Below are 12,299 nucleotides of genomic sequence, written 5' to 3'. Positions count from 1 at the left end.
CATCGCACAGTAAACAAGCCTCTTGAATTTCGCCTCCATCAAAATTCGAAAATGGAAATGATCAAAACGTATCATCGAGATGATCGATTAGCCGCTAAAGCGAGGGACATCAGAGGCCACTCGAACTACTAATCTAATCAAGGCATCCATGGAATATGCTGGTAAGAGTGGGCTTAGATGGCTAAGAATGAACTGGGATGATGCATGCTATAATGTCGGCCACTCGATCTAAGCGCGGCATACCACTGCCGCTGTTGAAGAGCATCTGGAATGAGTAAGCATGGAAGTCCAAATCTAGAACATCGGTTAAATGTAAAGTCACCTTGAGTGAGTGTGGATGAAAGTTAAGTGTTCATTTGTGAACTGCTATCTCCAATACTATTGCCCTCATATGCAATTTGTCTATAAGACAGCAGGCGGTGGTGCTTTCTTTCTCGCCCTTAAAATGTCCGCCACCGCTTAGACAAGGACGAAATTATTGGAATGCTGTAATTTCCTCAGCGACCTGGAGATAAGCGTGCAGGGATCTTCGCCGTGTGGAGTTTATTGACTTTGGCTTGGTTAATTTTTTGTTGATTACGTTTAGGATGCGCACTTCTTTTATGGCATCAAAAAATTAATCGGCATCATAACTTTTCCTACCATTTGCAATGTACCTCTCAAGTACATTCGACTGTAACCCCAATTATTCTATCTGGGCAAGGACTAGTTTTTGTGCAGTGGCTTCTTTCGATTTCATATTTTCCATATCCTGGTAGATTGGCACGTTCCGGTTTAAAAAACCTCTCCATTTTCCCAATTACATTTCCTGTAATGGAATTTTTGTGATTTTGGCCGTCGCTCGACGACTACCAAAGGCAAGCTCTTATCGTGCTCTTGTATTCATTAGAACACTTCCACTACTTTGTCCAATTTCAGAGCGATCTACGTTTGGGATGCCTGATGTTACGATATATTGCAACTTGAAAAAGCTACTGCGGTATACTGAAGCGGAAATCTTGATCTGCTACCCCAAATCTGCTACACTGTGCCTTAAATGCCAGAGTGATAGCTCATATGTATCGATTTTAATTGAGTACACCAAAATTTAAGAAAATCGCCCTCTCAAAGCAGTTTTGCGTTGGGCACGAATAACTCTCCACATCACCCTTTTCCGTGCAGCCCATTTTATTCCTCAGAATGAGAGTATCGGTAATTGCGATAAAATACTCTCGAGATGAGTTCGGCAAGGCGATTCTTTATTTAGCATCATGATCGAGGCCGCGTTCATCATGTTGCTGCCCACCTACAATATGTTGATTTCATTTATATTATATTACCTTTATGTTAACAAATTTGAGACAAAAAATTCACGAATATATTCAGTATGGCACATTAACTATCAGACACTGCGCACCAAATCGACGTTCCATGTCACCTTTTTCAATTGGGGTAAAATATCACCATGGAGAGCCGCACTTTTATGCGAGGAATTTTATTTAGCCATCTTGCCTTGTTGAAAAATTGCGAGGAAGGCATCTCTTCCAACACTTCACTGTTGAAAAATAATTGCCGTGGTTCTCAGGGATTCTCTAATTGCTGAAAAGCGTAACCTTATACACCTCAGCCTGAGAACGTGCATTCGGACGTCGTTTATTATGCGTAATTCTTTCGGAATTTACATACGAAGCCAATAGTTTACTATCAGACGGATATCCGAGTGACGTAGCAGTTGAATGCTAAGCCATCAGATTTCATACCCGGCCACTGCATGTCTCAAGAGACACCTGTGCCCTGCCCTCCAGCTCCCTAAACATGAGAGCTGTACACAGCTGGCGCATTTCGTCAGCCGGTGGCCAACCTGGCCTTCCACAGACATCGGCAGCACTCTTTTGAGTGTACTGCCTGCCATTCGCTTCGAGCTGCTCTTAACAACTCTGATATGTCATGGTTGCTTTAGCACATGTTTACAGCTAAATATTGGTGCAAGTTGGCTTGGTGTTAGATAAAGAAAAGACAAAATTTGGCCTGATATTTACTACTCATAGCGTAAATACTTCAACGCGACATAAGTAAATAGAATGCTCACGCAAAAAATGCACTCCTTTGAAACTAGACTTAGAATGTGGGTACGTTTCTCATGAGCCTCTCAGTTTGCACTACTCGGTGGGATAACTAGGCTCAGTGTGCGACGACATGTAATAGGACGGCGGCCCAATAATGCTGCTTAAGCAGACGGTCATTCCTGTCAAGTATATATAAGACGATCATATTGTGACGGACTAGAAGACGACGAAGCGGGCAGTGGCATGGGCAGGAGCGCTCGTGCTAGGCTCGCAGACATTAAATCATATCATCGCCATCGGTCATGGAGTCCTTTCTTCATCGCTTTCCGTCACGTAACAATATGGGAAGGCCGAAGATTGGTATGGTTAAGAGATTATTATGATTCTTACAAATTTTCAGAGCGCACTTACGCTTCACCTTAAGTGTACGATGCTGACGTTTAATGGGTTTAGTCAATCTCTGCTTTACTTTCATAAGCCCTGGATGTCCTCGTACAACTGTTGGCGCTATGGTGCAGCGGTTAATCGGTGCGCCACTGACCTGCGGTGGCAGGCGCTGCCGTAAGGTATGCCTTTGTGACCCAGGTTGCCCTTGCCGAGCAGCCTCCTGCTAAGTGTCATAAATTTAACCGTGTACAGTGGGCGACGCGGTCACCGTCATGTGTCTAACATTTATGCGCCGCACTTTTGTGCGATCAAGGCGGCCTATCTGGGTGGCGCTGATGAACACTCTCAAGGTTAGGTTACTTGTAAATATAAATGCCCCCGAAAGCAGAAGGTTTGACCGCCGTCGCCGTAGCTCAGAGGTAGAGCACCGGACGCGTAATTCGGAGGTCGTGGGTTCGGATCCCTCCGGCGGCATGCGGTTGTTTTTTCTTCTGCTTTTCTAATCAATTAGCTTTAAGCGATAACATATTCAGTAATATTCTAAATTGATCAACACCACGAAATAAATAAATTAATTAAAAAAAATCCCCTGTGCCCCTTCGTTTCTGTGGCTGTTGGCTTCTGTCATATTTATAACGAGCCCCTCACCCCTTCTCTTGTTTGCTTAATTGCTTAGCGAGGGCCTCGGTTCTGGCAGCCTTGATGCCATAGGATGCATAAGAGGGTTCTCACGCAGCTTCCGCCCTCTCCGTTCGATGACGTTCTACGTCACACCTGCGGTAACTCAGGACCTTCTACGTCCGCCGCTTATGAACGTGGGTGGCGCTGATGAACACTCTCAAGGTTAGGTTACTTGTAAATATAAATACCCCCTTAAGCAGAAGGTTTGACAGCCGTCGCCGTAGGTCAGAGGTGGAGCACCGGACGCGTAATTCGGAGGTCGTGGGTTCGTATCCCACCGGCGGCATGTGGTTGTTTTTTCTTCTGCTTTTCTACTCAATTAGCTTTAAGCGATAACATATTCAGTAATATTCTAAATTGATCAACACCACAAAATAAATTAATGAATTTTAAAAAAAATTCCCTGTGCCCCTTTGTTTCTGTGGCTGTTGGCTTCTGTCATATTTATAACGAGCCCCTCATTCCCCTTCTCTTCTTTGCTTAATTGCTTAGCGAGGGCCTCGGTTCTGGCAGCCTTGATGCCATAGGATGCATAAGAGGGTTCTCACGCAGCTTCCACTATCTCCGTTCGATGACGTTCTACGTCACACCTGCGGTAACTCAGGACGTTCTACGTCCGCCGCTTATGAACGTGGGTGGCGCTGATGAACACTCTCAAGGTTAGGTTACTTGTAAATATAATTACCCCCGAAAGCAGAAGGTTTGACAGCCGTCGGCGTAGCTCAGAGGTAGAGCACCGGACGCGTAATTCGGAGGTCGTGGGTTCGGATCCCACCGGCGGCAAGTGGTTGTCTTTTCTTCTGCTTTTCTAATCAATTAGCATTAAGCGATAACATATTCAGTAATATTCTAAATTGATCAACACCACAAAATAAATAAATTAATTAAAAAAAATCCCCTGTGCCCCTTGGTTTCTGTGGCTGTTGTCTTCTGTCATATCTGATTTTAGGTTGCTTGTCTGGGGTGTTTGTGGATATTTTTTGCTCCCGTACCAAGGAGCTAGCACTGTACTTTTGCGACATGAGCTTCCTAATTTGCTGGCCTCAAATTCATTGCGCTATGCACAAAAGAAGTGGGTGGGGTCCATAGAAGGAAATAGAATCCTGGCAAACTATTTCATTACAAGAACGACGAGGTCATGAGGTGCTAAAGTATGAAAGCTCGAAAAAGGGTAGACAGGTTAAAAGTCGCACCTATCTGAACTGGTAATTATAAGAATGGTTTGGTTTTATTTACATTGGTTTACCGTACCAAAGCGACTCAGGCTATTATCGACGCCGTAGTGAAGGGCGCAGGAAGTTTCGACCACCTGGGGGTCTTCAACGCGCACTGACATCGCACAGTAAACAAGCCTCTTGAATTTCGCCTCCATCAAAATTCGAAAATGGAAATGATCAAAACGTATCATCGAGATGATCGATTAGCCGCTAAAGCGAGGGACATCAGAGGCCACTCGAACTACTAATCTAATCAAGGCATCCATGGAATATGCTGGTAAGAGTGGGCTTAGATGGCTAAGAATGAACTGGGATGATGCATGCTATAATGTCGGCCACTCGATCTAAGCGCGGCATACCACTACCGCTGTTGAAGAGCATCTGGAATGAGTAAGCATGGAAGTCCAAATCTAGAACATCGGTTAAATGTAAAGTCACCTTGAGTGAGTGTGGATGAAAGTTAAGTGTTCATTTGTGAACTGCTATCTCCAATACTATTGTCCTCATATGCAATTTGTCTATAAGACAGCAGGCGGTGGTGCTTTCTTTCTCGCCCTTAAAATGTCCGCCACCGCTTAGACAAGGACGAAATTATTGGAATGCTGTAATTTCCTCAGCGACCTGGAGATAAGCGTGCAGGGATCTTCGCCGTGTGGAGTTTATTGACTTTGGCTTGGTTAATTTTTTGTTGATTACGTTTAGGATGCGCACTTCTTTTATGGCATCAAAAAATTAATCGGCATCATAACTTTTCCTACCATTTGCAATGTACCTCTCAAGTACATTCGACTGTAACCCCAATTATTCTATCTGGGCAAGGACTAGTTTTTGTGCAGTGGCTTCTTTCGATTTCATATTTTCCATATCCTGGTAGATTGGCACGTTCCGGTTTAAAAAACCTCTCCATTTTCCCAATTACATTTCCTGTAATGGAATTTTTGTGATTTTGGCCGTCGCTCGACGACTACCAAAGGCAAGCTCTTATCGTGCTCTTGTATTCATTAGAACACTTCCACTACTTTGTCCAATTTCAGAGCGATCTACGTTTGGGATGCCTGATGTTACGATATATTGCAACTTGAAAAAGCTACTGCGGTATACTGAAGCGGAAATCTTGATCTGCTACCCCAAATCTGCTACACTGTGCCTTAAATGCCAGAGTGATAGCTCATATGTATCGATTTTAATTGAGTACACCAAAATTTAAGAAAATCGCCCTCTCAAAGCAGTTTTGCGTTGGGCACGAATAACTCTCCACATCACCCTTTTCCGTGCAGCCCATTTTATTCCTCAGAATGAGAGTATCGGTAATTGCAATAAAATACTCTCGAGATGAGTTCGGCAAGGCGATTCTTTATTTAGCATCATGATCGAGGCCGCGTACATCATGTTGCTGCCCACCTACAATATGTTGATTTCATTTATATCATATTACCTTTATGTTAACAAATTTGAGACAAAAAATTCACGAATATATTCAGTATGGCACATTAACTATCAGACACTGCGCACCAAATCGACGTTCCATGTCACCTTTTTCAATTGGGGTAAAATATCACCATGGAGAGCCGCACTTTTATGCGAGGAATTTTATTTAGCCATCTTGCCTTGTTGAAAAATTGCGAGGAAGGCATCTCTTCCAACACTTCACTGTTGAAAAATAATTGCCGTGGTTCTCAGGGATTCTCTAATTGCTGAAAAGCGTAACCTTATACACCTCAGCCTGAGAACGTGCATTCGGACGTCGTTTATTATGCGTAATTCTTTCGGAATTTACATACGAAGCCAATAGTTTACTATCAGACGGATATCCGAGTGACGTAGCAGTTGAATGCTAAGCCATCAGATTTCATACGCGGCCACTGCATGTCACAAGAGACACCTGTGCCCTGCCCTCCAGCTCCCTAAACATGGGAGCTGTACACAGCTGGCGCATTTCGTCAGCCGGTGGCCAACCTGGCCTTCCACAGACATCGGCAGCACTCTTTTGAGTGTACTGCCTGCCATTCGCTTCGAGCTGCTCTTAACAACTCTGATATGTCATGGTTGCTTTAGCACATGTTTACAGCTAAATATGCGTGCAAGTTGGCTTGGTGTTAGATAAAGAAAAGACAAAATTTGGCCTGATATTTACTACTCATAGCGTAAATACTTCAACGCGACATAAGTAAATAGAATGCTCACGCAAAAAATGCACTCCTTTGAAACTAGACTTAGAATGTGGGTACCTTTCTCATGAGCCTCTCAGTTTGCACTACTCGGTGCGATAACTAGGCTCAGTGTGCGACGACATGTAATAGGACGGCGGCCCAATAATGCTGCTTAAGCAGACGGTCATTCCTGTCAAGTATATATAAGACGATCATATTGTGACGGACTAGAAGACGACGAAGCGGGCAGTGGCATGGGCAGGAGCGCTCGTGCTAGGCTCGCAGACATTAAATCATATCATCGCCATCGGTCATGGAGTCCTTTCTTCATCGCTTGCCGTCACGTAACATTTGGTGTAAGGTGCGGGGTACCTTCTTCATCCCGGTCCCGGAGCTTAGGAGCCTGCTGTACACCGAGGTCTTCTGTGGAGAGCTCACGACTTCGCACCTCCCGGCGCTTCCCCAGCCTGCCAGGTATGCCCCTACGCCGCCGCTCTTCACCGCCCCGCCCCAAGCCCCGACCAGAAGACACGACGACACAACGACCACGGCAACTGCCCTGTGACCCCACTCACCGCCCACATGAGAACCCTCATGAGAACCTAGAAGACGCAACGACCTACGACCCCACTGAACCGAGACCGCCCCCACTGACCAGAGAACCCATTGACCACCGACACTCACACGAGAAACAATTACCCCAGCCCCTGCCGTTGGGTGTGTCCACGGGCCTCGACGTTGACTTCCAGAAACAGGTGGTTCCTCAGTCTTCGTGGACTTGGCTTCCCGCTCATCATCTCTTTCATCGTGACGGCAAGCCCTTCATCTTCTCTTCTCTGTTCATATGTTCTGTCACGCCCATCGTCACGTCCTGCTTGTCATCGTGTGTGGCATTCTTCTAGTTCGCGCGATCGGGACGATCGCTTCGTGGCCCCGAGTCATGTGACGGACTAGAAGTCGTCGAAGCGGGCAGTGGCATGGGCAGGAGCGCTCGCGCTAGGCTCGCAGACATTAAATCATATAATCGCCATCGGTCATGAAGTCCTTTCTTCATCGCTTGCTGTCACGTAACAATATGGGAAGGCCGAAGATTGGTATGGTTAAGAGATTATTATTATTCTTACAAATTTTCAGAGCGCACTTACGCTTCACCTTAAGTGTATGATGCTGACGTTTAATGGGTTTAGTCAATCTCTGCTTTACTTTCATAAGCCCTGGATGTCCTCGTACAACTCCTGGCGCTATGGTGCAGCGGTTAATCGGTGCGCCACTGACCTGCGGTGGCAGGCGCTGCCGTAAGGTATGCCTTTGTGACCCAGGTTGCCCTTGCCGACCAGCCTCCTGCGAAGTGTCATAAATTTAACCGTGTACAGTGGGCGAGCGGTCACCGTCATGTGTCTAACATTTATGCGCCACACTTTTGTGCGATCAAGGCGGCCTATCTGACTTTTAGGTTGCTTGTCTGCTTCCTGAGGGGACGCCAAACCCTGACCAACTCGCCAGGGAGGTAGGTGACTCGGCGATGATGGTCGTCGTAGCGGGTTTTGGAGCGGTTCTGTGAGGTGAGAGTTTTTAGGCGGGCTAGTTGGCGGGCTTCCTCAGCATTGCAGAGGATCTCAGCCAGTCCAGGGTCATCGTCGGTGGAGAACGGAAGTATAGTATCCAGGGTGTGTCGTGGAGAGCGGGCATAGAGGAGGAAGAACGGACTGTAACCCGTAGTTTCGTGTTGAGCGGTGTTGTATGCGTATGTGATAAAAGGTGGGATGGAGTCCCAGTCTTTGTGGTCAGGAGCGACGTACATGGAAAGCATGTTGGTGAGTGTCCGGCTGGTTCGCTCCGTTAAACCATTGGTTTGTGGATGATAGGGAGTAGAATGTCTGAACTGCACTGTGCACAATCGAAGGAGTTCTTCAACAATATCGGCGGTGAACTGGCGGCCACGGTCGCTGATTGCGATTCGCGGGGGTCCATGGCGCAGGATCACAGAATGCAGCAGAAAGACAGAGACGTTAAATGCAGTAGCCGAGGAGAGAGCAGCTGTCTCACAGTAACGAGTGTTGTAATCTGTACAGACGACAATCCAACGGTTGCAGCCATGGGACTTGGGAAAAGGTCCCAAGAGGTCTACCGCAACCTTCTCAAAAGGAGATCTGGGAGGCGTCACTGGGTAAAGAAGACCAGGAGGAGGACCGGTAGAACGTTTGTGACTCGCACACTGAGCGCAACTATCCACATACTCCTCAGTCGTATCACGCATACGTGGCCAGTAAAAGCGCTCTTGGATGCGGTGGAGTGTCCTCGCAGAACCCAGGTGTCCCGAAGTGGGATTCTCATGCATGACACGAAAAACAGTGGAGCGTAGACTGTCAGGCACAACCAGAAGGAAATGGAGACCAGTGGCGGAGTAGACCTTCTTGTAGAGAAGACCATCGCGTACACAGAATGCACAGGAGGTTGTAGGAGCCTGCGCAGCGGTAAAGAATGGCGTGAGATGCTGATGCTTCTGTTGCTTCTCGTGGAATGTACGGGGATTAGGGAATTTAGGTTCTACGGAAGCGATGTAGTGGTCAAAGTCGTCAGCGTCACATTCCGTCGTTGCAAGCGGCAACCGAGAGAGACAGTCCGCGTCAGCGTGTCGGCGTCCACTCTTTTACGACACGGTATAGTCAAACTCTTGCAAACGGATTTCCCACCGTGCAAGACGGCCAGATGGGTCACGGAGGTTGATCAGCCAACAGAGCGAATGGTGGTCGGTAACCACTGTGAAAGGTCGCCCATAGAGGTAGCAGCGAAACCGCTGAACGGCAAAAAATACCGCAAGGCACTCCTGTTCAGTAATGGTATAGTTACGATCAGATTTGCTCAGGCAACGGCTGGCATAAGCAATGACGTGTTCCTTGTCGCCATAACGCTGAATTAGCACGGCACCAATGCCAACACCACTGGCATCAGTATGCACTTCTGTTGGGGCAGAAGGATTGAAATGGCGGAGAATTGGATGCGATGTGAGGAGAAACTTAAGGTGACGAAAAGAAGAATCGCACTCAGATGTCCAATCATAGGTAGCGTCTTTGTGGAGCAGGCTCGTGAGCGGGTGAGCGATGTCAGCGAAACGGGGAATAAAGCGGCAAAAATACGAACAAAGTCCGAGGAAGCTGCGAAGTTCCTTTGCAGTCTGAGGTGTTGGAAAGGATGCTACAGCCGCGGTCTTCTGCGGGTCAGGGCGGACACCTTCACAGTCGACGAGGTGTCCGAGCACCAACGTCTGACGTTCTCCGAAACGACATTTCTTCGAATTAAGCACCAGACCAGCGGTGCTCGGACACCTCGTCGACTGTGAAGGTGTCCGCCCTGACCCGCAGAAGACCGCGGCTGTAGCATCCTTTCCAACACCTCAGACTGCAAAGGAACTTCGCAGCTTCCTAGGACTTTGTTCGTATTTTTGCCGCTTTATTCCCCGTTTCGCTGACATCGCTCACCCGCTCACGAGCCTGCGTTTCAGGCAATCCAGCACAAGGGTGAGGCGTGCGTTGTGCTCATTGAATGTCCGGCCAAAAATGACGACATCATCGAGGTAGCACATACAAATATGCCATTTCAAGCCCCGTAAGATCGCGTCCATAAATCGCTCAAAAGTTGCAGGAGCATTGCAGAGCCCGAAAGGCATTACGTTAAATTCAAAAAGGCCGTCCGGTGTGATAAAAGCGGTCTTCTCTTTGTCCTCGGGATGCATAGGGATCTGCCAGTAGCCCGACCGTAGGTCAACGGATGAGAAGTACGATACAGAGAACAAGCAGTCAATGGCATCATCAATCCGAGGAAGCGGGTACACGTCTTTCTTTGTTACAGCATTCAGGCGGCGATAGTCCACACAAAAGCGCCATGTACCATCTTTTTTTTTTGACCAGAATGACAGGAGCGGCCCAAGGACTGCAGGACTCTTGTATAACATCTTTTTGCAACATAACCCGAACCTGTTGATTGATGACCTGGCGTTCTGTTGGGGACACTCTGTACGGCTTCTTGTCGAATGGGGTGTGAGTAACCGGTGTCAATCCTATGCCGTGTACGTGACACGGGAATGCTATGGGAACCACTGGGCTCTGAGAAGTCAAAGATAGACGAGTATTTGACCAGCAAGGCTTCTAAGGCATCACGCTGGACACTGTTCAGAGACTTGCTGATCATCCGACGCAGCTGTGAGTCAGGGGCTGGAGTAGCAGCTACTGCGTCTGGTGCGTCAGCAACCAAAGCCACCTAGTCAGGGCCATCTTGATTACACGTGGCGATCTTCATGTGAACTGGTAAAACCACTGGTTGCAAACAATAGTTGATGGCCCACAACTGTGCCCTGCCCTGGAACACCGACACCAGGCAATGCGGAACCAGAATGAGTTTCTTGGCGCAGTTAGAATAGAGAGGCGCCACTGTGGCATCGAAGGTATCGGAAGCACGGCTGGGGCATGAAACTGGGACGCACTTGATAGAAAGCGTGGCCACACTGGTATCCTCGGATACGCAAAACACATCTTCCCGAGCTGGCGTCTCCTCGAAGAGTCCAGATGGAAGGGAACCAGCAACGCAGAGTTCCCCAGAGCGACAGTTGACAGTTGCGCCACACATTCGTAAAAAGTCAATACCTAAGATAACGTCACGCGTACATCTCGGAAGCACTGCAAACTCCGCTGTAAAAACGGCTCCGCCGAGGTACACCACAGCACTGCATATCCCCAAGGGGCACAACAACTCAACGCCCGCGCCATGAAAGTTAACACTGCGGTCCCAAAGAAACATAACTTTGCGGCCTAACTGGATCTTGAATGACAAACTCATAATTGAGACAGTTGCACCCGTATCCACTAACGCCATTGTGGGCGCACCATCTACAAGCACATGAACTGTGTTCTTCAGCATAACAATTGAGGGAGGAATTTCTAAACGCAGCGCACAGTCTCCAGCGGCCTCACCTACCGCGGCCGCGCTGACTAGTTTCCCGGCGAAGGCGATGGGGAACGTCGCCGGGGTGACGGAGAACGGCGCACAGAAGAGGAAGGGGGTGGTGAGAAACTTCTGTCGGAGACGGGAGAGTGGCTGCGTTGTCCGTCGGGCAGAGGATAGTCGCTCGAGGTCAAGGGCCGTTGCCGAGCAGAGTCGTACGAATTGTTAACCGACGGAGGAGGATGGACGGGCCGCTCGTATCGAAGTGGTGGACGGCGGCGGCAATAGCGAGCAATGTGCCCCTCGATGCCGCAGCGGCGGCACACGGGAGCGGTGCGACGAAGAGCTTGTTCTCTTGAAGACTCTGACGAGGCAGGAAGCAATGAATACCCACGCGCGTCTTCAGGCCTTCTGAATGGGCGCCGGAAGGAGGGTGCAGGCGGTCTTGAACGATGTTCATAATCTGGATCGTAGTTCAATTCGAAGTCCGCCGAGCGTGGGTAGGAGTGATAGGGATGACTAGGTCCACCGAACCTGGACGTGTGTGCAGTGTTTACTGAACCCAGCCCAGGCATCGAGGGGACTACTAATGGAGAACATTGATAAACGGGAACATCAGACGGCCCAGATGGTGGACACCGTGCATGGGGCTCGACTCTCAGAAGTTCCTCGCGAACGATCTAGCGGATCGTCGTTGAGAGATCCGTAAAACGCTCTTCGACGCTGGCCACAGTCGGAACGTTAGCCAGCTGCCCACATTTAGGCGTAATACGACGAGTCTTCAACGTCTCGAATGTGCGGACGTGCCGAATGACGTCTGAGACGGCCCCCACGTCATCTTTGGTGATTAGAAAATTATACACATCTTCTGCAATTCCCTT

This window comes from Amblyomma mixtum, chromosome 6, assembly GCF_055824585.1.
Source record: "Amblyomma mixtum isolate Tamu chromosome 6, ASM5582458v1, whole genome shotgun sequence".
NCBI lineage: Eukaryota > Metazoa > Arthropoda > Arachnida > Ixodida > Ixodidae > Amblyomma > Amblyomma mixtum.
The sequence above is the reverse complement of the archived record's forward strand: the minus strand, read 5'-3'. Positions refer to the sequence as shown.